The 26,411-nt window shown below is 41.4% G+C and overlaps 1 long non-coding RNA gene across 16 annotated transcripts in view; it reads right to left on the bottom strand.

Moving 5' to 3' along the window:
- The window catches only part of LOC123023165, a 71,759-nt gene that overhangs the window by 23,533 nt on the left and 21,815 nt on the right, over window positions 1–26,411 (bottom strand). For 14 of the 16 annotated variants that reach the window (XR_006414660.1, XR_006414657.1, XR_006414654.1 and 11 more), the window contains one exon: window positions 14,193–14,354. The exons of the other annotated variants lie outside the window; for them this stretch is intronic. This is a non-coding gene — a long non-coding RNA (uncharacterized LOC123023165). The remainder of the gene's footprint in view (window positions 1–14,192; window positions 14,355–26,411) is intronic. 16 annotated transcript variants of the gene reach the window in all.

Below are 26,411 nucleotides of genomic sequence, written 5' to 3'. Positions count from 1 at the left end.
ACCTCAGACTTCCCAAGCTAATGCTAAATTTGGGGAAAGGCCAGAAAAGGACACACATCCAAACACAAGCTCATGGAACTGTTGCATCTCCAAGAAATCAAAACAACAGATCTCTCCAAATGACAAGATTAAAGTCTGTGTATTCTTCAATTTCACGCACCGCTGTGATGCACTGGTAACTCCTGAATGCATAGAGACAGTCTCTAATGAATGCAGGGACACCAGCACATAGATAATTATTATGATCACAGAAAGACTATTGCATGGAATCATGCTTCCACATTTCATGTGAGAATCACGCCCAGACACAGGAGCTTCTTCATGCACACCAGAATCTTCCAGAATACCCATCATCCCATCGCAGGCAAGACTGGGTGGACCACAGAAAAAGCTGCAGGCAGTCAAAACGTATTAAAATCAAAAAGAGACTTGAGTGCTGATGTAGGCTCTAATGATGGCCAAGGAACGTAAGCATGGCTTGCATACCTTTTGGTTCAATAGGCCTGTTTTCCATATAACTAAGAACATTGAGCTGTTGTTCTGAACAAATAAACAGCCTTGTCTCAGTGGGGTCCCATTCAATTTGTTGACCTAACCTAAAGTTCCTTGAGTATCTGCAATCTAAGCAAACACTAATAGGATTACACACATGTTTACATTGTTGGATTATTGAGCACCCAATGTTTCATGGCTAAATGTGCAAGCTTGCTCCAACGAGAGGTGGGGAAATGGGTTGGCTCCAGAACGTTCCTTCAGAGGAGCAAGGGCTCCTTCCAATTTCTGAAAGGGCCAAGATTCAAGGGAGAATTGCCAATCCTTCCTTCACCCTGCAGCCACACAATCTCCTACACTGTGTTCCCATCTCTCAGATCTTATTTCTTGGGGTATGGGGACTGTAGAGAATGAGTGAAAGGAACATCCTCCCACCTCCTCAATTCAGAGAATCTCATGGTTGGAGTTCTGCTTAGAGGAACTCTGGATTTAATCCATTGTGGATTATATTGGTGCTTGGCTACAATGGGGGACAGGATGAGATCTAATAAACTGAAACTCAAACCAGACAGTATTGAGATGCTGTTAGTGGGTGGTTCTTAAATGGAAGGGGCTCAATTTGTTCTGGATGGGGTCACACCCTCCCTAAGGAAGCTGCTGTATAACTTGGGAATGTTTTTCCACTGGAGACTCAGGTGGCCTCAGTGCCATGCAGTGTCTTTCACTTACTTTGGCTACTGACTCAGTTATAGGCAGGGATAAACATGGCTTTCTTTATAACCTGGTAACCTCAGTTGAAATTATTTCCATGTGCTCTATGCTGGGCTGCTTTTGAAGGCAGTTTAAAAGCTGCAGCTTGTGCAAAATGCAATGGCCAGATGCATAAGAGGGCCATGAAGGTCCAAACATGAAATAGTGTTATTGCCTGCTTGCATTGGCTGCCTGTATGCTTCCAAAAGCAATTCAGAGTGCCAGGTTTGACCCATGAAGCCATACATGGCTTGGGACTGCAATGCCTCTCCCAGTAGACACCTGCCTGGACACCACAGTCAACATCTGAGCCCTCCCCCTGGCACCTCCTTCAAGGGAGGCCTGTGGTGGTCCACTGATTACGGAATGTCTCTCCAGGGAAGCCCACTTGCACCAACATTGGTATCCTTCCGTGCCTGGTTAAGCCCTTCCTCTACAGTTAGGTGTTCAACAACGTATGATGAGCCTGTCAGTCAGCTCATGGGATTGATTATTGCTAATTTTTATGATATATGTACTATCTGTTTATATGTTTCTGTATTATGCACAAATGCCTTTGAATTGTGGTGCTGGAGGAGACTCCTGAGAGTCCCTGGGATTGCAAAGAGATCAAACCGGTCAGTCCTAGAGGAGATCAACCCTGACTGCTCTTTAGAAGGCCAGATACTGAAGATGAAACTCAAATACTTTGGCCACCTAATGAGAAGGAACAACTCATTGGAGAAGACCCTGATGCTGGGAATGACTGATGGCAAAAGGAGTAGGGGCTGGCAGAGGATGAGGTGGCTAGATGAAGTCACTGGGGCAGTGGGTGTGAGCTTGGGTGGACTCCAAGGGATGGTGGACAGGAGAGCCTGGAGGAATGTTGTCCATGGGGTCGTGATGGATTGGGCACAATTTTGTGACTAAACAATAAATTATGCACACAAACTTTCTTTTCATCTCTGAAAACCATGCAGAGGGCTTTGGCTACTGGACACTACAGAAATGTAAAAGGAAACAAAGAACATGAATATCATTTCAGGTGATTTATCTCTCTCAGCAGCATCTGGATCATCCTTAAAAGAAAGTTACATTTCCTTAGACTTTTCCAATGCAGCCCAGCCCAAGCAAATCTTCTGAGTCAGTGTGTGGTCCGGTGTCAAGCTAGGACCAAGCCCTACACTGCTGTGGAGCTGACTGGGTGACCCAGGGCCAGTCATTCAACCCGACCTACAGAGTTGGTATGCAGGTGAAATGGTGGGGAAGGGGGACATGTATGCTGCTCTGACGGCATCCGGCAAATGTAAATAAATGAATACTCATACAGGGATAGCAAAAATTGTTGAAGGTTCAGCTAATCATGCATGAATGTCATAATATGATCCTATAATTATCAAGTAATTAACATGCATAATACCTACCTAATAAGAGCATAGGATGCATTCACCCTACTGTTAGTAATTTATTTAAAAGAGTTACCATTTGGTTAGAGTAAAAGGGGAAAAGCGTACTTCATTTGGTGGCCTTGGATCAGTGCTAAAAAATTATGAAAGATAGTTACTTTTAATTATCTATGTTTACAAAAGTTCTCTTAACTGGGATATGTTCACCAGTGTTAATCTGAAGGTCAAATCTATGGTTCTTTCGGTATACATATTTGTGCAGCAGCGATATTAAGAAAATGAAATGACTCAATAACCTAAACAGAGAATTTCCCACAGAGAAAACCTAGAAAGAAATAAGCTATCGGATATATTGCACTCAGGAGGGAAAGCAAACTTCAGTGACAGGTCAGACAAATGCATTGCCCCGTTGACATCTCGTGAGGACTTCCCATCAATAGATAAATGTGGTGTGTCTTTCTCTCCATATGCAGGAGCCATTGGGAAGTAGAACTACTTTCAAAAGATTAAAGAGCAAAACAACAAAATGAAGCCTAGATAGCCAGGTATAAAACACAGAATAGATATGATGCTGATAAGATGGTGCTTGTTGTCCTGCACTTTGTATCATATTTGTGATCCTTTTCAATTTGCTACAATCCTGCAAACAGGAGGGGTCACACATGTAGGTTCCCTTTTCAGTTACCCAGCTCCTACCTTTAGTGCTTCCATGATTCCTGCTTTTTCAGGAAACCTTCAGTGTCCCTGGATCCTCCTGCAGGCATGTTGGGTGCTAACATCCAAACCAGGTCCATGCAAATGTAATTTGCACAACCAACCAAAAGCAACAAAGACTTAGTGCTGCAGTCAAAGTTGTTATTACATGGGGTGGGCAACTTGTGCCCTGCCCCCCAGGTGGTTTTTGGCCTACATCTTCCATCATCATTCACAAATGGCTATGAGAGTTGGGACATAGGAGATATATAGGGCAAAAGAAGTCTCTGAAATTTTATATAGTGGTTTATGCCTTGGCAAGCTTATGTTTTGGATAATCCATCCAGGATGTAATTCTGTAGTTACTGAACTCAGTGAGGCTGCATTTTGTGGACATATGGATAGGATCACACAACTGGTTTTTCATTCTGAGATACACATACATTAGCTGAAAGTAAAAAGCTGCAGTATCTGTTAAGTTCAAGTTAAAGCTTTAGTGAACATTTTTCTTTTTCTTTCTTTTTTTCTGATATGAAGTGAAAGAAATCAATATAAAATGGTTGACATTACCAGAACATGAGACAGAAACTTAATTCATTTAAAGACATTTCTCTGTTCTTTCCCATGTTGAAACCAACGTTACGAAAAGGCTCAAGGGAAAGGTGTGACAAATACTTGTGTAAATCCACCAGAGAACTTGAGTTATAGGTGATATAGAAATGCAATAAATAAATACATACATAATATCGGTATCAATGATAATCAATATGGGTATCAATAAGAGACCTCTCTCTCCCTCCCCCCCCCGTGTGTGTGTGTGTGTGTGTGTGTGTGTGTGTGTGAGAGAGAGAGAGAGAGAGAGAGAGAGAGAGAGAGAGAGAGAGAGAGGCAGGCAGGCAGGCAGGCAGGCAGGCAGGAGAAAATGTTCTTCTTTAAGACGAGTAAATGAATTCTGTCTTATTTCTCCTTTGAGCCTTCCCACAAAGGTGGTCTCAAGTCAACAAGGGACAGGATGGGAAAGTGCATTTTAAGGTATTACTGCATTACTTTTCGGTCAGCAGGGAACACTTACTGGGTTTTGTTATTGTATTTCCACTTAGAGAAATATTTACACATGCAGAAAAAAGTGTTCTCCGGTCTTCACAGATAAGAATGTTAATAAAACCATTGATATTCTATATTTATGCATGTATTTCGGAGAGGAAGAAAGTGCTCATCTATTCTACTCAGTGTAAAAGTAAATACACGGGGATCCCAAGTGTATGCATTTTATTTTATTTTGTTCTTACGAGAACAGGCCCTCTTTAGATTGTCAACAATGTCTTGATTCCACTGGCAATATCCAGGAATAGTTTTAAGGTGGCTTCTTACAGTTTTAGCAGTTGTAAAAATTCCTGCTATGGAAGTATAGGATTTAGGCCACAGTCTTATGCACATGTGGGAGACAGTCCCAGTATCCTAACTGGGAATTATTTCTGAGCAGACCTGCACAGTATTTCCACCTGGATTCCAAGCAGAACAGCCCTTATCTGAAGACCAAATTATATGCACCCGTGGAGTTCCCCACACGTAAAGGGTGTTCTCTTCTTTCTGACCAGTGATGTTTTGGCATCACATCCCAATAGTTTATTTTGAGACAAGGGTCCATCAGCAGAAAACACAAGCAAGAGCAGGAGCGCATGTGCAGATATCTCATGGGAGTATTTAGTTGGTGCTAACCAGCCAAAACATCTTCCGTTCCTTTCATATGATGAGATGGAGACTAACTTAGTGGCATGGTCTGATGGCATTACTTGGCCTCTCTGACACTGACTTGAGTATATTTTCATGTTTGCACCCCGTCGTTACCATTCTTATACAACTTCCAGCACATTGGCAGTCTTCATGTTAAAGGAAATGTAATCCACAAGTCAGGCCCATGCTCAGGTCTCTTGACACTTGCCATCCTCACTGCCCCTGCTGATTTTTATTTTAGGTCAATATTTTAAAATATTTCCAAAAATGCATTAAAGCTTTAAAGACAATAACAGCAACAGTCACCAGAAGACTGGCTGGCTGCACCATGGAATGTTCTGCAAGGATTCCAAATGAAGTTTTCTGTTCTGGAGGTCATGCCCCAGCTCTGCTTTGGACTTTGCTTCATGAGCAAACGACTTTCTTTCAGTCTAGCCCTGCTGGCTTCTAGGAAATGACTGTTCTGTGACCAGCCATATCTTCCCTGCCATGCAGCCATTTAATGAATGGGCAAGGTGCCCTATTGCAGCCATTTTGTAAGAATGGTCCCAATGCCCTTGAAGTTCCAAAGTTGCGGAGCCCTGGTTTGTGATGTTGGCACACAGGATGCTGGTGGGTATCCTTCAGCCAGCAAGGCAGCAGTTTCAAACTCAGGACATAGAATATTCTGACCAGATGGAGAGTAAGCCCTGGTCACCCAGGCTGCTCTCCTGGCAGAGGCTCAGCAGTAATGATAGCGCCTAATTTGTAAGAAGCTAAGAGCAGAGTTTTGCATCATTCCTTGCTGTCAGGTGAGAATTATGCCACACCAAGCACTTCAGGGGACAGTATGGCAGTACTGATGGATGGTCCTTATTTTCTGGCCTGGGCTAGGGGATGAACACCCCAGTCCCCAGTTGCTGGAAAGGTGTGGAACACTAATCAAATCTGAATAATGTTGTTCTCTTCGGAATTCCAGCTAGCCATTTCTCATTATTTTTTATTGTGCAACACACACACCTCATTAAAGAGAAGAAAGAAAAGAAACAAAACTGAAACATTATAGCTAAGCCATCACCTTTGAATGATACTGTTTTCTACTCTCTTCCCCCAGCCTAATTTTTCTATCACCCATCTAAACACGCTCTCTCTCTCCCTCCCACACCTTTGTCAGCCAGCATGACGTGACCACTGAGCGTGCTTAGCTCTCACTGAATATTCATCACCCCAAGTCAGTCTGCCTGCCCCAGTAGAAGAAGCTTTGGCAGCAGCTACAGCTGTGAATCTTCTTGAGCGCATCTCTACCAGCTTTGCACATCTGGATCCTGCAACGTTTGCCAGTATTTATTTATCTATTAAATTTGTTCAAAGGTTGCCCATTAGCATCAAGCTTACAATAACAGGACCAACAGGTAATTTAAATAAAATAATACCATTAAAGAACAAAAGATAAAATAACATATAAATAATGAACAAGAATAAAACTTAAGTTAGTATATTAAAACTGGTTCAAATTGATGCAAAAATATTCTAAGTGGTGCCATAGGTGTACTGGAAAAGAACCGTTTTAGTCAGGCACCTAAATTCAGCAAAGTAGGCACCTGACAAATCTCTGATGGTATTGCATTCCACACTTGGGGTGCCACCACAGAGAAAGCCCTCCTCCTTGCCTTCCATCTTTCCCCTAACTTCCTAGGGAGAAACTGCTCCAGCTCTGTCAGGTTGGGTGGTGGGAAGCACTGGTGAACTGACACCTGACTGAGATTTGACTGAGAGCTGGGCCTTGATTGGGCCACTCCAAGACATTCAGGTTTCTGTTCTGAAACAACTGCAGTGTTACTTCAGCTGTGTGTTTGGGTCATTGCTCTCCTGGAAGGCAAGCCTCTAACCAAGTCTAAGGTTTCTTGCAGAGTAAAACAAGTTTTCCCATAGAATTGCTTTCAACCATCTTGCCCTCAATCTTGACCAGTTTCCTAGTCCCTGACCAGGAAAAGTATTCCCACAACATGATGTGTCACTGCCATAGTGTTTTATAGCAAGGCCAAAAAAGTCAATTTTAGTCTTGTCAGACTAGGAATCCTTTTCCACAGAAGAGCACAAGAGCCATGTAATTATCAGTCAAGTATTCCATTTACACAGTGGTAAACCAGCTGCCAACAGGATTTTACAAGCAAGATATAAATCATAAAATCATAGAACAGTAGAGTTGAAAGGGGCCAAGAAGGTTATCAGGTCCTCCATCTGCTAGTGCAAGACGCTAAGTTGGACTGTCCAACTGAGAGGAGTGTCCAGGCATTTCTTGAAAGTGTCTAGTGTGGAAGAGACCACAACCTCCCTAAGTAGGTTCTATTGTCATACGACTCTAACAGTCAAGAAAGTTTTCTGGCTATCTAGCCAGAATTTGGTTTCCTGTAACTTAATTCCATTATTCTATGTTCTGTGCTCTGGAATGGATGAGAAGAGATTTTGTCCTTCCTCTTTGTGTCAGCCTTTCATGTACTTGAAGAGTGTTATCATGTCATCCCTCAATCTTTTCTTCTCAAGGCTGAACATGCCTAGTTCACTCAATATTTCCATGTAGGACTTAGTTCCCGGTCCCTGGATCATTCTTGTTGCCCTCTTCTGAACCCTTTCCAGCTTTTCTGCATCTTTTTAAAACATTTGTGCCCAGCAATGGACAAAGTACTCTAGGTGAGGTCTGATTAGTGCTTAGTATAGGGGAACTAGTACTTCACATGATTTGGAAGTGATAATACAACCTAAAATAGCAATGGAACCAGTTGCCAAGAGAGGTTGTGGACTCTCCCACACTAGAGACATTCAAAGTGAAACTGGACAGTGTATTAGCTATCCCACCCAGTTTTGTGTTGTCTGAAAATTTATGTTCCTTGTACTTCCTCATCCAATCATTAATAAAAATGTTGAAGAGTACTGAGCCTAGGACAGAACCTTGTGGAACCCCACTAATCACTTCTCCCTAGTTTGAAAAGGTGCCACTGATTAGCATTCTTTTGATTTTGATTTTGATTTTGCAGCCAATTGTGGATCCAACTAACAGTTGTTCTATCTAGCCCAATTTTTGCTAGCTCGCTAATCTGGATGTCATGGGGCACTTAGTCAAAGGCTTTGCTAAAGTCTAGGTGGATTACGTCCACAGCATTCCCACAGTCCATTTGGGAGGTTACCCAGTCAAAAAAGGAAAATAGGTTAGTCTGGCAGGATGTTTGTTGTTGTTGTTGTTGTTTTTTGAGAAAAAGTGTTGGCTTCTAGTAATCGCTACATAGTCTCCAAGGTTTTTGCTGACCAATTGTTTTATAATTTACTCCATATTTTTTCCAGGGATTGATGTCAGACTGACTGGTCTGTAGTTGCTGGGTTCTTTTTTCCCTTTCTTAAAGATAGGGGACATTAGCCCTTCTCCAGTCATCTGGCACTTTCCCTGTCCTCCATGACTCCCCAAAGGTAATAGGCAGTGGCTCTGAGAGTTCTGTCCTCTTTTACAAAGAACAGATCTCTCACTGGAAGGGTTCCCTGCACAGGACCCGTTTTGATTTATTTTTATTGGTTATATGTTATTGTATTTCTGTATTGATTGTTTTTAATTGGATTTTGATTTTAATGTTGTAAGCTGTCCTGCGATGTTGTCATGAAGGATAGCATATGAATGTTTAAAATAAAATAAAATAAAATAAAATAAAAGAGAAAGCAACCTCAGAAGAGTGAGCAAGGGGCCTTGAAGATGCCCATCAACAACACCTGGGCACCTGACAGAGCAAGGCACACAGGCCAGTGTTTTCTATACAAAAGAAGCACATGGCAAGATGTATTCTACTTCTATGTAATATTACAGTAGATATATCTAAATGTACATATATACATATAAATTAGTCTACACATATTCAATGCTAATTTGTGTCCCCTTTTAGGCAATTCACAAGTGGACACCCAGCTTACAGGAGTCCACTTTCTTGTGCATCTTGAACGACACAGGTACGTTTCTCATCTCAGCCCTTCTGTCACCAACTAAGGGAAAGCAATTCTTCTAAACCAGTTGACATGTGATTCTACTGTTATCCTGCCTGAATCATAAGCAGAGCTTCACACAAGCCAGGAACTGGGATTTCTTTTCAGGGTTCATGTTTCTTGGGCCAGGAATCTATTTGCTGATCCATATTTACAGTAGTTTTATTTGTCATCCAGCAGATGTTTGGACAGTTAGAGTCTCCTCTGGGAAAGTGCCGTGTGGTTTGAACAACTCAGTAGTTGCTCGATGAATATTTTTTCATACTGTCCTGGGGGGTCTGTAACAGCTGCTGGTTCCATTTCTCTCTTTGTTTTTTGATAATTGAGACTTACCCAAATTATTTTGTGGCTACCCTCAATCTTGTCAGATTGAGGGTATCCAGGTCTGTAAACATTTTCAAAGTGGCTCATTTCCTCCCTCTTCTTTGTTTTACTTCTTATTCAAAGATGCATACATCTATTAGAAATGGGCCACCAGAAGGGCTGGCAAACACATTTTAAATGGCTGTTTCTCTCAGCGGAAGCATGCGGATACAGGATGCTGTAACTCGGGATCTGCTCAGCTACAGATCACCGATTTCTGATTTGAAGCATCCTTACACATTGGAATGCAGGAAGTCTTCTATTGACTTCCTTTCGTACGAATGCTGCTGCATTCTCCAGACATTTCGCTGCAAAAGTGGGTTTGAGCTACACATGCATCTGTCGCTGATATTTGCAACTCCATCATTGAGCGTGTACATTGCCCAGACAACTGGCTCTCGATTCAAAAGCACTGATCATATTAATTGTGCAGGTGCCCCAATCAAAAGCACGGAGCTATCTTGACTGCAGGTGGTAAACGAAGAGTCCTTCTGTGTGCAGAGACGAGCAGGTAGTTTGGTTCCTTTTTGAAAAGGCAGCCCTGATTGTTACATATAATTCTGCATTCAGACCCTCCCTTTATCATGTCTCATTCACTGTTCCAAAGCAGAGGCAGACATAATACAGATCTGTTCTGAATAATTTTTGTGGCATTGGCTTATTTGTACAGTGCCTTGCACAGTGGCCAAGTCTTTCTCCCACTGCCAGAAACTACTCACGAACCTCTTGCCTATGTTAGACATTTGCACAAAGTAAAACAATGTGGATAAAGTTCCCTGTTGTTTTTATGCATTCAGCACTGATGTTGAACTAGCCACAAAAATCTCCTCATAGGCTTCTCCAACCATGTGATATGCAAGAGAATTGCAAAATTAACCATCTTGATTTTTACAAGCTCTCCTGATAGTCCAGCTTTGTGCAGTTGGACCAAACAACTGGGGACCGGACATTAACTTTTTTATTTTAAATACTCAGAGTGGCTCAACCGTTAGACAGAGGGTGATAGCTACTTCAAGCAGTAGATGCAGCCCTCAGCAACACAGAAGTGGCCTTCCAGTCAGCCTCTGTACTGGAATTAGAGGCCAGGCTACCACATTATCCTTTCCCGCAGGCAGCAAAATGTCTGGGGCTGGCCCTACAAATACCTGCACTAAAGCACCAGGATATATCGTAAATATTTCTCTAGCATACAAGTAATAATAATTACTTGAACCTTTGAACTGTCAGCCTGCATATACTTTCAATGCATAATGTTTGGATAGCCATCCATTGGTAATCATATGTTTTTCTCTTTATATTGCTCTCCCTTCACAGCTGAGGTTGGCCTCCTTGACTTCAGGAAACCATATAAAATATTATTTATTTGGAGCATTTCTATCCCAAATGTCTCAGGATGGCAATACAAAACAGTATGGTGGCAGCATACAAAAATATAATATAAATATACAATAAAACCATTGTTAAAAACCATAGTTAATACTTAAAATATGGGAAAATTAAAAGCTTTTGGCCTGGCACAGAAATGGATAAAGTATGGGTGTCAAGTGCAGCTCTGTGAGAAGCTGGTTCCATAGCCGGGGTGCTACCACAGAAAAGGCCCTGCTCCAGGTAGCCACTCTTCTGATGTGCCTCAGAGGGCTCCCAAAGATCTTGGGGGATGGGCAGGTGTATACGGAAGATGGTCTTATTAATACTGAACAAAATCCACAAAGGCTTTGAAGTGACATCTCCTCCCTCAAAAGGGTTTATCTCCATTCCCCTTTACAACAGAAGGGCCGCATAGTGCACTGTCTCCTGTCCACTCCCCAGTTTCCCAAATGTGATGCCACACCTGAACCCAGAACTCTGGGTTGTTGACAGACAAGCATGCTTGAATGCATAGTTTGTTGTTGTGTTGAAACGCTGGGTTTTTTCTCTTTCACCTGCCAAGACTTCACATCAAACTATCTAGGAGGAGGCTGTTCCTGGGTTTGAAAAACTAGATGCAAAGTACAAATAGTGAGCAGGTAGGAGGCATTGTGCTCACTCACCCCCATGTATCCCCACCACTCATGGCTAAATGCACATTCTTGTGTTGTGAGCCACCCAGAGGCAGGACCGTCTTAACAGCATTATGGGCCCCGGGCAAAGCAGTGTACTGGGGCCCCTACGACAACTACAACTACTGTTAATTTTGGAAGTTTTCCAATTTTCTAAGGGTTATCATACACAGATTAGTATGGGGCCCACGGGCAAGTGCCCATGAGGCCCATGCATTAAGATGACTCTGCCCAGAGGTGCTGTGGCACAATTGGATGGCATACAAATGTTTTAAATAAATAAGTAACCCATGGATTCTTGTTATATTCAAACTGGCTCACCAAAATTATCAGGGGCTACAGTCCAAGCTCTGTGGGAAAATAATGCATGATCATTCAATGAAAACATTCTGTAAGAGAAATGGACAGAACACCCTCTGTTCATGTCAAGCTAAGAATGCTTATTTGTATGTATCAGAGCTGTGATATTAAGGTGCAAATCTTACCACATGGCAAATCTTGCAGTGCCTCTCCATATGTCTACTCAGAAGTAAGTCCTATTAAGTTCAAGGCAACTTACTTCCACTTAAGTCTGTATAGGATGGTTTCTAATCTTATCCTTGTGGAAAAGGTTTAGCAAGTAGCAGCATTGTGTGAGGGGTCATGAAGGTGGACCTGGGTTCAAACCCTGGCAACAATACTCTGCTGGCTGGACCAATGGACTTACTCACTCTAAGGCAGCTTCCTGTGTCCTTCCTATGTCCTAACTAACACAACCAGTGAAGACAACACCTAGCCCAATGGAATTGGAATGCATTATGGTTGTACCAGTTGTGTTTGGGCAACAGCTTGCATTATACCTTGCACAAAATCAGATTATTAAATGTGACACTTGTGCAAGAATGTGCAAGACTGACAACAGGAGCTTCAGTGAATTATGGAAACGTTGGGTTACTGGAATAACACCAGTGGGTACAAGCTATAAGCTTTAAAACCCAGTGGCCACAATTGCCTGCCTACTATTTGCTTAGGTTTCACTAATAGTTCTGCATCGCTTGATGACAGTTCTAGCAGAAGGGCAGCAAAGAGAGTTAGGAACTGGACTGCAACTCATACGGTCTTGCAAACACTGCCTATCTAAAGATTGCTAGAGTTATTATTGGAGAACAGTCTGTAGATTAAATTCTTAAAAAGCAAATAATCACACTGAAAAACTAGGCTACAAGAATATAGGAATCAGTCACTGAGTAGATTACTTTGTTGAATGGGAAATACCTAGACATACACACAGTTATTGATTTTAAAAGAATGATAAATATCAATTATAGAAATTGAACAGAACGTTAGAAGTGTTTGCAACAAGATTCTTTGCATGTTATGGAACAATGGAAAACAGAGTCAAAGCTAAGTGTATTTCAACACTATCGTTTTCAGCATTTCTGATGACATTCCCTCTACCTATCTTGCAAGAACATAAAAATAAAAAGGTATCAAACTTTATTTAGAAAGAGACAAAGACATGGCAGTTTTAACTACCTTGCAGAATCCAGTCAATGTGGGAGGATGAGGGAATAAATTTAAGCTTTACTATCATGCTGCAAAGTTGACAGTTATTGTGGCTTGGTATATGAATATGAGGGTCTTACTGGAACAACCAGAATGTGCAAAATACTTGCAGGCCTGACCAGCACTCCTGGACTCTCTCGGCAAGGGTGGGCATCCTGCCAGCCTTTTCTCCCACCTGGCCTAGTCTCTCCACCAGGCCCCTTGTCCTCTCGTTAGCCTCTCTCTCTTGGCTGATGCTCCAGCTGGCTGGATTGAGGCACTGCTGGGAGAAGCTCCAGTCCTTGAAGAAGAACCCTGCCTGCAAGACCACCTGCTGCAGCTCCCACCTGGCCTGGCCAGCCCTGGAGGCAACACCCTGGAGGGGAAGATGCCAAAGGGAGTTTCCTTTCTTGGGGGAGCTGCTTTGGAGAGGGTGCAAGGACAGGCACCCCCCCACACATGCACACACAAAACAGTGTTGCTGTTCTGTGTGCCTGGGAGAAGGGGGTTTCTCTTCAGGAATGTATGGAGGACGGGACCAAGTGCAGGTTTCTGATGGGGGTGGGCAATCAGCATAGTGATAGGTAGGAGGAGACAGGACATTGCATAGAGAGCTAGCCAGGTAGGGGAATGCAGCCCAGGCAGGTATGTTGTTGTGAACATATAGCTGTTGGATGGCATAGAAATTAATTAATTAAATACATACATGCATACATACATACATGCATGCATACATATAAAAAGTAAAGATTGCTTAGCCCTCTAACAGGTTAGGGTTAGGGTTAGAGTTAGGGTTATGAAACATATTTACACATATGCTATGTCCTGGAATTTCCCTCTTAACATGAATTTATTATAACAAGGACATGGTAAAGAAAAATGAAGCCGGCTCTGCATCCTATTAGGAAGTCTGTCAAGACATGGCAATTTGCTCAATCAAAATCTAGTGTAAATATTGCTGGTAGCCCTCCTTCTCCTATCAATATTTTCAATATTTCAATATTACATTGAAAGATTTATAGAACAAGTGATCTTAAAAATTTCACATCGCATCAAAAGTTTCACATCAAAAAGAAGAAATTATTGGAGGAAAACTCAATATTAGCTTGAAAATATTCAGGCTAAAAGCAGTAATTTTGCGAAAAGTTAGATGGATATTTCAACAGGAGGATCTCCTATACTATATTGCTATGGATTTGGAACACACTACCTTGCTATGGGTTGGATCATGCGCAGTGGAATGCCAGTGGTACTTTTCTTCGACTCCGTCTTTTCCATGCAGTAGAATGTTGGCACTGTGCTTTCTTCTTCTGGATGCCACAGCAGCCTAACACATGACCTCACAATTATAGTTTAAGATATATTACAAGTCCTAAAGAAAGAAGAGAATCAAAAGACCAGTATTTCTGTATATTTATATCCAATTATTAGGTTCTATCCCCCATGTGTGATTGTGATAGAAAATGTTCTTAATGTAAGCAAATACAAACAAAAAACAAAAAACTGGGTGGCGGTGGAAACACTGATTCAATTGATCAATCCAACATTATGTAGAATACTGTCATTCTAGCACTCCAGGCCAGTAAGAATGTAACTGGAGTCATGTATATGGCCAAACAATAAAATAAAACAAAGAGGTAAAAATACAACTGGAAAATAGTATAATGCACTGATAAAACGCTACAGGATTAGCTCATTTGGAACGCTATTCTTATTTCTGGTCACTTGGCTTTACAAAGGATATCACAGGGCTGGCATAGGTGTAGAAAAGCGAAAACAAAATGATCAGTGGTAAACCAATTCCCTTAAGAGAAAAGGTTATCATATCTGGGGATCTTTAGTTTTAGGGAAAGAAAAGGTTAATAAGGACATGGTAAAGGTTAATAAAGTTATACATGATATCAGGTGAGCGTAGAAAGCTTTTCTCACATTCTTAGAATGCTGGAACTCTGGAGTCATTTAACAAAATTGATTGAAAGTGGATTTGGGATATACACAGGGCCGTCTTAACAGCATTATGGGCCCCGGGCAAAGCAGTGTACTGGGGTCCCTACGACAACTACAACTACTGTTAATTTTGGAAGTTTTCCAATTTTCCAAGGGTTAACATACACAGATTAGTATGGGGCCCACGGGCAAGTGCCCATCAGGCCCATCACGCGTTAAGACGGCCCTGGATATGCATACTTACAGGCATTTATTTATTTATATATTTAGCATATGCCAGGGAGTCTGCAATGTTGTACACACAGTAAATGTTCTGGCACGTGCAGTTACTAGTCTGTTATTGTGTTGGTGCACCATGGGCGGTGGGGGGGGGGTGGGCGAAACTAGCATAGCACCAGTTGGCAAGCAATGTTCAACAAGAACATTGTTGAACAAGTCAGTTCATCCAGGACTTTTCTCCACCAATTCTCTGCTGAGCGCATCCAAGCAGATCCAGTGTCAGTGCACTACTTTTACTGCAAAAAGAGCCAGCAGGTTTCCCACTGAGGAGTGGTGGTCCTTTGTTGTTGATGTTGCTGTTAGTTGCAAAGTTGTGTCCGACCCATCGTGACCCCATGGACAACATTCCTCCAGGCCTTCCTGTCCTCCACCATCCCCCGGAGTCCACTCAAGCTCACACTGCCTGCTTCAGTGACTCCATCTAGCCACCTCATCCTCTGCCGTCCCCTTCTTCTTTTGCCATCTATTGTTCCCAGCATTAGGCTCTTCTCCAGGGAGTCCTTCCTTCTCATTAGGTGGCCAAAGTATTTGAGTTTCATCTTCAGTATCTGGCCTTCCAAGGAGCAGGCAGGGTTGATCTCCTCTAGGACTGACCGGTTTGATCGCCTTGCGGTCCAAGGGACTGACAGGAGTCTCCTCCAGCACCACAATTCAAAGGCCTCAATCCTTTTGTGCTCAGCCTTGTCATCTCTTGTTTGACCACATCCAGCTTGCCTTGATTCATGGATCTTACATTCCAGGTTCCTGTGGAGTATAGGTCTTTACAGCATCAGACTCTCCTTTCACCACCAGATACATCTGCAACTGAGTGTCCTTTCAGCTTCGAGGCAGTCGCTTCATTCTTTCTGGCGCTACTAGTACTAGCCCTCTGCTCTTCCCCAGTAGCATATTGAATACCTTCCAACCTGAGGGGCTCATCTTCCAGCATCATATCTTTTTGCCTTTTGGTCTGTCCATGGGCTTTTCATGGCAAAGATACTGGAGTGGGTTGCCATTTCCTTCTCCAGTGGATCACGTTTTGTCATGATGTCCCTGTTTATCTACCTGCAAATGTTATGCTTTCAGATTTCTAGTGGGGGCAGGAGCTTGGGGAGGACAATAGGAATTCACTCCATCCTGTGAGGCTGGACTCAAACTGCTGGAGTGCTGATCATTTCTGATCAACAGTTCCAGCATCATTAAGCTGTTGCACCACTGTGCTCTCCATACTTACTGAAAAACAAACCAAAATCAGAAATAATGCATCCATCTCTACTTGGTGCTATCCAGGTATTTTGCACAACCACTCCCATTAGGCTGAGCTAGAACAGTCAATGTGTTAGGATGATAGGAACTTATACACCATTATTTGTTTTTTTATATCCCACCTTTTCTTTAAGGAGTTCAAGGTGGCATATATGATCCATTTTATTCTCATAACAACTCTGTGAGGTTGGTTAGGCCACAGGTACCCAGTGACCTTGATAAATAACATTACATGTCAAGCGACTCTTAAAATAAGTGGGGTATTGCAGGGTTAGGTCCTTGGCCCTGTGCTCTTCAATATTTTCTATTAATGATTTGGATGAGGAAGTGCAGGGAACAATTATCAGATCTGCAGATGATACAAAACTGGGAGGGATAGCTGATTCCCTGGAAGACTGGAAGGGTGTGTGTGGATGCAGTAGCCTTCTGGTCCCTTCCAGCTCTACCAGTCTATGAGTCTATGACCTTTATGGCCAAGCAGGGACTAAAATCTGGATCTCCTGAGCCCCAGTCCAACATTCTAACCACCATGCCACAAGTTGGCCTTCAACGTGTCTAGTCCAACACTTCTGGAGGGTACCACATCAGGGAAGGCTGATTTAGAGGTTATTGAGCTGCAATTTTCCTTCTGATCAAGGCTAAACTATGGAAGATGCAGAGCCACTGATCAGGAATTTTATTATTTATTTATTTATTTATTTATTTATTTATTTATTTATTTATTAAAACATTTTTATGCCGCCCCATTCGCCGAAGCCTCGGGGCGGCTTACAACCTAGAATTGTACTCCAGAACATCTGAAGAGCAGCTAGTTGGAGACAGCTGACACAGTTTATGGAATTCATTGCAAGAAGATGTCGATGGCCACTACTTTGGGTGAGAATTAGACAAGTTCATAGAGGATGGGTCTCCCATCATGATAGTAGCTCTATAAGTGGGGCTTTTGGACCAAGTATAGTATGGCTTTGAGTGCCAGTTAATGGAAAACATCAACAGAAGAAAGCTATTGACATCATGTTCAGGCTGTCCTCAGATATTCCTGAAAATATCTGCTTGGCCACTGTCAGAAACAGGATCCAGAACTCAGGTGCCTTTGGTCAGACCAGCAGGATGTGGTCTGAACATAGTTTGCACAACATAGCTCTCATGAAATGTCAGAGTCCTGACATATGCAATGTTTTCAGAGGCTTCCACAGAAGAAAATGATCCCCAGATCATTACTGAAGTCAAGGCAAATGCTGACAATGCTCTTCTTCCCCAAGAAAGAAGATTCAAACAGTTTATGCATATTACACTTTGAGAACCTGCATTTTTATTGTAAAACAAAGTGGGCTAAAGCAATAGGTGGTTCTTCAGGTGTGGTTGGAATGTAGTTTCCATCAGCCCTAGCCAGCATAGCCAGTCATGAAGGATGATGGGCATTGCAGTTCAAACACATCTGGAGAGCACAGATTTTCCAATATAAGAATTCTGATGATCTACAACCTTATTTTTACTCAGGAGATCATGCCTGAGCTTGATGCTGCAACTCTCTTAACTTTAAGAAACAAAAAACAAAAACATAATTTTGTGATCATTGCAGGTCATATGTCAAGATATTTTCTCTCTCTCTCTTGAGGACGATGCACAAACTTGCCTATTAATTATAGGTTTCTAGCTGTATAATTTTGAAGTACATTTGAGCAAAAATTGATTTTCAAATGGAGGACTTAACTGGACTTTGACAGGGAAGCTAGTGTGTTGGTGTGTTTTAAAAAAGATTTCTGTGTACTGTGTGTCCTTGCTATTTAAAGATATTGAAGAATGACCATCATCTGGGTTTAGCAAGAACACACATTCAGATTAATTGGTCAGAAAACAATAGCAACAACTTTGGTTTGGTTCGTATTTCAATTTTCACGGAGCTAAGTAAGGAAGAGGTACAAACCGTTTTGACACTGTAGTGCATTTTCTGATGCCAAAATGTAGGACTCTAGTAGAAAATGAGGAGGCAGACAATGCCATCTATTTATAGGGTATATTTGCCTGAGTCCCCTCCTTTGTACTCAACAACCATGGTCTTTCATGCAGAACCACTGTAGATGGACAGCTGTGTTTCTAAACATCTGTGGGTGAACAGAGCTCAGATGGGAGCTTTTATAAAAAAAAGGAGAGAGAGTGTGGTGGGGGGAGAGAGAGAGGCATCAACATATTCATAAGTTGGTACGGGAACAATGAAAGCACATATTGTAGGTCTGAAGGAAAAAAGGCAGTGTCAGCTTGCAAATTTTTTTCCTATGAAATTCTTTTTGCAGACGTCAGCATAAGCTTGCTGTACGAGTAAGTACTGCTATAAAGTCATGGAAAAGACAGTAAGGGGAGGCTTGACCAAACAGAGTTCAGTGAGGCTCAGAGTTATAAGCAGAATTTGCCTTGATTCTGGCTGAATGTTGAGCCAGGAATTGCCCAGTTAGAGCACACATTCTGAGAGAACTTCTTTGAGAAGAAAATAACTTTAGAAGAGATTTCCTGGGCTTCACCAGGAAATCAATAGGGTAAATCTATCCATACATACATGTGGGCACTACATGTATACGTCACTTGGCATTAACTCAGTCTTTCAGCATCTCTAATCTCATTCTCTTTCTTAAGTGGTTGACGCAGAATGCTGAGTTTCAAAATATGCTTTTAAAAAGATGAAAAGTCTGAAGGTATTTGTTCAGAACGGAGGTTCCCATTAGCACTTATTTATTCGTGACATTTGCGTGCTACCCCATAAGATAGAGTTCTCTGGGCAGCTCACAAGAAACAAACATAAAAATGATTTAAATGCAAAGCAATACTTAAAACCATAAAATCAAATGCAAGATAATATACAATCACAAAACAAAACTCAAAGCACCTGGAATTAAACACACATATTTTAAAGCTAGGAAGCTATAACTACAAGAATTAAAAGCCATGGGTGAGTCTCCATCGGATCCTTAAAAAAACAGAGGAATCATGCCACAGTTGCGGTGCCATTATCAGAAAGACCCCCTCCTTGGCAATCATGCAGTTTACTTCATTTGGTAAGGCCTCTGGGGAAGTTCAGATAGGTACATCCAGGAGAAGATGGTCTTTGAAATGACCTACCCCTGAGCCATTTAACGTTTAAACTCGGTATTTTAAATCGTGCCCAGAAACACAGTGGGGCAAAGCAAGGCGAATGTGGTTCATCCACACAGTTCCAGTTGCATTTCATCCAGTTTCCAAGTCGCATTGCTAGAATATATAGAGCATATTGCAATATCTGTAAGTACCCAAGGAAAGAATTGTGTCTGATAAGCACCTTCCTACGACTGTAGAGTGGCATCCTACGCACCTATATTTTATTTCTATTGAAAATTTAGGGGCTTTCCATCTCTTGTCATAAGCAGACAAGAGTCCTGTGGCACTTTATAAATTTAGCAAATGTATTGTGACATAAATTTTCACAGGCTAAATCCACTTCATAAGAACATGGACTATGCTAGAAAAATCACATCCCTCAAAATCATTTGGATGGGTTCCTCTTAGGAGAACTCAAATATATATAAGAAAAAGCTTACAAACGTTCTATGCTGATATATTTTGAATTAAATGCAAATAATTATATCTATTTGTTACCATTATATTTGCAATACAGAACATCAGGCCAGTTAGAAAAAAGTGCTACGGGTTGAAGAAATAAGGGGGGATGTTAGTTATTTGCTTAGTTGCAGCATATATACACAATTCCCACTGAAACACACGTATGTTTGTGCAGCAGCTTGTATCAGTCACAAGTGTCAACATGGAAACCCCACTTGGGAGTTATTGTGCCATGCAAGATTGCTGAGCGTGGGTTATGAGAAGCGGTAACAACTCTCACATAGCCTGTGGTGCCCCAGGTTACACAGCTTCTCGGACCTTGAATAACCCACAATGTCCACACCCAGTCAGTGGAGAAGTTCTTGGCTTTTGTCTGTGAAAGCGAGTTTGTGTACTCTTGCATAAATGAAAAACAACTTCTGTAGATTTAGTTTCACTTTTCTCATCCAATGCTTTCATGTGCAGAATGTACGTTAGGCAGCATTCTCAGGCAGGCCTTTGTGTGCAACCCAATTATATGTGCAGCTTTAGCAGTAGCAGAATTAGGGATAGCAGCTTTAGCAGAATTTGCAGAATAGTAGAATACTATAAGATTAGTTATTTTCTGTTTCTTCATCATAGTGATGTTCTTAAACTATGAAAGTTTGTCCTTAAATAATTTTCCATACAAGAATACTAAACAATGTTGAACAAAGTTTTTTTTACTGATATTTTTAAAGGAAAAAAGTACTTTTTATTGATTATGTAGGAAAGAAGCTAACCAAGGTACTTCAGGTCTTCCGAATTCTCTGGGACATAACAGTAACCTGGATGTATGATTACTTTATGTAAAATCAAGGTCTAATGAATAAAAGCTAAAAAGCAGCATGCCATGAGTATTACAAAAGCTATCTATAATTTTGATATATTAAAGAAGCAGACTGAAATATAGTAAATGAACATTCCATTACTCATGTGCTAGAGCCTGAATTAACAAATGGATCTATTGACATATAAAACCAAGGCAGAGGCCAGTTTTAGAGGTGATTCCAAGGGCGTTGCATTAGCTGTGACAACATACTAGATAGATCTTGTTTTGTTTTCTTTAATCAGCGTCACAGAAAATAAAAATGCAGACACTACATTTGTTTCAGTAATAACTTTCATAACAGTAAACTTAACAGCTTGTTCCAAAAATGGCAAAAGTGATTCTATTTAGAACTAGGTTACATTGTTAACATTTAATAATATGATAAGTTATTATATTTAGTATAATATACTGTTACATTTAATATTGTTTATTAAAGAAATACATTTCACCAAATGAAAGGTTATCATACATTTTTCCTGCGTAAAAAGAGTGGGTTGGATCTGGACTTGTCATGCTTAGAGTAGGAAATGCTTAGAACAGGAAACTGATTTCCACAAGTCTGCTCCAGGCTTGACTAAAATATGGATCTAACCTCAGTCTAGGTAAGGCAGTGACTGAAGAAGATGATGTTAATTTGTGGTTACTTGCACTTAATACGGAACAATTAATGGGAAAAATATTGGGAAACTTATCAAATGATTGGTGGATTTTTAGGGAAAAAAATAACATTTGCAATCACATGAGCAATGCCCTAGCTTCTCTGGGTGCCAGAGTATTTAACCATAGAGTATTTAATTGGATAGCAGAATATTGCTGGCACCCGGATGTTGTTGTTATTGTTTTGGTCATTCCCATCTCAGAAAGCTACAATACACACCTCCACAGTTCTGTTACATTTTTCCTGCATCTTTTTGATATATCCTACAGGTTGGTGTGGAATCACACTCAAAGTTCCATGTTTTTAATATCACTTCTGCTATTTTGTCCTTACATGCTATATAGCTTCTTCTTCTTTGGGCAAGAATGTATCCTTGCATCTTTTTTATTTAGACACATTTCTACTAAGTATTATCAGACTGAAAAATACCTACTTTACATGCTACATTAAAAATTATATGTTTCTTTAAAGCATCATGTGCAAAATCACCCACAGTTAAGCAATGTTCCATCCTGCATTTTTATATGCCTACATGCATGCAATATGCAAATACTTAAAATCTTTCTGCAACTAGTTCTAAGAGGCATGGCAATCCCATGCAAGACTTATTTAAAACTTAATGTTGGGATTTTCTTCAAGCATAAATCTAATGTTAGCATTCATCAAAGTGCAAACACTGTAGGAATAATTTTGCAAATTATAATATCAGATTAAATTAAGTACCATTGTGGCTTAATATGCCTCAGCAAAAAAGCTGAAAGATTTGGGAATTTGGTCATCTACACTGACAGCATTGTACTTTTTAAAACTCTAACAAACTGTCAGATTTTATTGCACACTTTCCACTTTGGCAGGTGTGACAATTTCCACTGTTTTAGAGGAAGAATGAGTGTCCCAAACTGTGAAATTTAGTATGTGTTTAAATCCTAGAACCAATATTATAAAGCAAACCAGCATGTTAGGCCAAATATACTTTTCTGACAATACTAGCATCGGATTAGAATGTAAAATTCCCACTGATTTGAAATACAAAATCAGCCATGCTAAAATCATTCCATGAAGGAATCATTTGAGCAATCTAGGCTGGTTCTATTTAAAAAGCCATGCTGCTTCTTTAGGAAGATGTTGAGGATTATTTTAGTTATTGAAATAATAAGTAATTGAACTAATAACTTATACATTATTTATTCTTGAACCCATGCTTAGTTTTCATTGGTTAAACATCCACGCTGTATTCTCATGACCACATTCTTTGGAGGACTAAAGAGAGTGCCTCACTAGCTCGAGTGCCCCACAGATGCTCAGTTCTGCCCCAAAGTTACTTGCTTCTAAGCTTACAGACTTCGAGGCAAGTCCAAGTTACTTAGCTGCACCAAGTTCAGCTAGGAGATGCTTCAGGATACTTGCCAGTATTTTTCCTCCTGCAATCCAAGGCCACATTGCCCCTGCTAAAGGTGGTGACAGCCATGTCAACAGACTACATAAATTCTAACTGTCAATTATGCTTCACCTCCCCCTTTACCCCAAACCCTGGCCTGCATGTTGAGATCATGACAAATAAAGCAAGAGGAGGAGGAAAAGTAGACTCTTCAGCTAATCAGGAAGCTCACAGGAAAAGTAGGAAGGTTTTTATGCAGTGAAAAGAAAGAAACAAGAGGTGGCAGACATGTGGACCTCAGCAGGATTCATACCCCAACACGGACTAAAGCTTGACACCTTCACACATGTTCAGAAACTGATTAATTAGCTGTCACTTTTATTTGTTGACTAGTGAATTATTTATACTCATAAAATGGTTTAATAATTTAGAGCTGATATCTTAACAAATGACAGTGGAAAGTGACAAGGAGAAGGTGGCACGAAACAACTCACAACTCTTGAGTTGAGATCGATGCTATTGTGCTCCGGGCATTTGGGAAGACAATTTTTTGCTGACTGTTTGCAGGGGAAAAGGAGGGGGAAATACGTTGATTTTGTATTACGTGTTAAACAGAGGGAACTGCATATCTCAGTAATCAAAGGAGAAAAGTTCCTTTAAACCAAAAAGAACATGAAATTACTCTGAAGAAATCTACATTTCCATATGAAATGAAAATCATTGTCTTTCTTTTAAAAAGACTAAATAAAAGCTAATTGCAGTGTTTGTTTTAATTTTAATTTTTGAGGGGTTTTTTTTTGTCTCAAATCAGTTCTTCCATCTTTTGTTGCCTCAAAGCCTTTGGATACATATTGATTTTGACCTGTGTGTCACATTTTTACAAATTCCTTAAAAAATGACAAAGCCATCTTCTTATGATGATACTATTACTTTGCATGGCATCAGGATAGAAGCAAAAATTACTATTCTCTCTCTCTCTTTCTCATTCTCTCTGCAATCTAATGCAGAGGGAAAGAAGTATAATTTGATCCTTAGCTAAATCCAAATTCTCACCAAGGGAAATGCTGGAGGAAGTGAAATAATTGAATACAAAATCCCTGCAAAGTCTTCTGTGGAAGTAGACAGTATCTCACTCATGCATTTTCCATCCCTGAAGTCCCTGTGTGGAAGCTCACACAAACAATAACTTGATTTACAACTCAAAATAATGAAAGAAAATACTTCAAGAAGGCATTTCCTGGGCACAACACTTTTCCCTTTCCCTTTGAATACCACTGAGGTACTATGTTTGGTAAAGTGTAAACAAAATCCGGGTTGTCTTTTTCTTGGACTCATTTTTCCAAGGAGCAGCCTTCATAGTCTCCTACAAAGGCAGAGCTCTCATACCCCTCAATTTTCTTCTCTGCAATCAGGAATTGTGGGCTTGCTTAGCCTATATCCAAAAACTGCCCCTCTTAGGAGACAGATGATAAGAATCATATCATAAATACTCCCAGTGATCAGTGTAGGACCACCCAGTGAATCACCTGCCACTATAAATGGCTTCAGGTGAGGGCAAAGCACCAGTTTCTTTATACAAAACCATTCATTTTCTGAGCTGGCTCTAATGGATTTCTTGTCCAATAAATAACGCTACAGATATTTTAGAGCTTGGTTGTGTACTGCTTGGTGCTGATCAAGTTCTTGAGTTGTTCTTGCCCTTCCTTTGAGTCAGTGGCACCAAGATATCACCATGTGCCATCCCTAAAAGGATTTGGATCTTGAAGTTAACTTATGCCAGGTAAATCATAGGGAAATGAAAAGATATTCAATGCCAAATGAAGACATGCCTTTTCTTCTTTCTTAGGATCGTGTGCAATCACAAGCACTTGACTCAAAATATTAGGGGTAAAAGAAAAGTTGTAGAAGAGAGAGGGACCATAGCTATCACAGGACATGTGCTTTGAATGCAGAAACATCCAGATATCATCATCATCATCATTGTCCTGGAGAACCACTGCCAGAGTAGACAATATTGGGAAGATAAATACATCATCTGACCTGATATAAGATACTTTCCAGTGCCCTTCCCTCTGTTGATCTTTCTTGTGACTCTACATGTATATGAGGAAGAAAAGACTTTAATAAAATTGCCACATATGCTCCTTTCATATAATTCTTGTTTCAGTGGCTTGAAGCAGCTTAAAACATAGAAACATAGAAACATAGAAACAGAGTGAGTCAGAAGGGGCCTCCTGGGCCATCTAGTCTGACCTCCGGCTCCAGCCGGCTCCGCCCACGACATGCCCACCATGTGCATGTTCAGCCTATCTTTGAACACCCTCACTGATGGGGCTTCAACGACCTCTCGTGGGAGCCCATTCCACACCCTCGGGGTCCTGACTGTCAGGAAGTGCTTCCTGGCATCTAAATGGAACCTTGGTTCCCTGAGCTTTGCTCCATTGGAGCGCGTCCTGCCTTCCTCTGCAGGGGAGAACAGGTCTCTACCCATCTCCATGTGACATCCCCTCACATACCTGTATGTCGCCAACATATCCCCTCTGAGTCTCCTCTTCTCCAGGCTGAAGAGACCCAGTTCCCTCAGTCTCGCCTCATACGGCATCCCCTGCAAACTGGCGACCAACCTTGTGGCCCTACGCTGCACTGACTCTAACCTGGCTATATCCTTTCTGTAATGAGGGGCCCAAAACTAAGCACAATACTCCAGTTGCGGGCGCACCAGAGTAGTACAGAGTGGTAGTAATACCTCTCTCAATCTAGAAGCCACGCTTCTGGCTATGCAACCAAGGGTGGCGTTCGCCCTCTTGACCACCGCATCACACTGCTGACTCATGTTTAGCCTGCAGTCAACCAGCACCCTGAGGTCCCTTTCACAAGTGCTGCTCTCCAGCCAGAGAGCTATCATCTCCTGAAACTCTCACATTTGTTTTCTGTTTATTTATTGTCTTTAGTCTAATGGGTTTTGCAAGTTTTGGAATCATTACAAAGCCTGCTTTTGTCAGAGAATACAGTGAGATTTGAAATACCAAGGCCAGCAGTGCATCACTTACACTGCCTCCAGTTTCCCATAAGCTAATGGCTTTATTCAGACATCCTGGTTTGGATGCTTAAAATGAGTCCTGCGCTTCTTCCCGCAACTACGTCTTTCCTCTTCCCTTCACCCATCTTGATGAAGTACGACTGCCTGGCGACGGTGACACACGCGCTGGTGACTTCCCGCCTTGACTTCTGTAACGCGCTTTACGTGGGGCTTCCCTTGAAGACGGGCCGGATACTTCAGTTGGTTCAAAATAGAGCTGCCAGGTTGCTGACGGGGACGGGGCGTTATGTTCACATGACTCCAGTCCTCCATCAGCTTCACTGGCTTCCCATTGAAGTCCGGGCCCAATTCAAGGTGTTGGTGATGACCTATAAAGCCCTAAACGGCTTGGGTCCTGGCTACCTGAAGGAGCGCTTACATCCATATATGCCCGGCCGCCCC

The sequence above is a fragment of the Varanus komodoensis genome, unplaced genomic scaffold (assembly GCF_004798865.1).
Source record: "Varanus komodoensis strain SLA01 unplaced genomic scaffold, ASM479886v1 scaffold2, whole genome shotgun sequence".
Lineage (NCBI taxonomy): Eukaryota > Metazoa > Chordata > Lepidosauria > Squamata > Varanidae > Varanus > Varanus komodoensis.
Note: the sequence above shows the minus strand (reverse complement) of the source record. Positions and strands in the feature narration are given on the sequence as shown.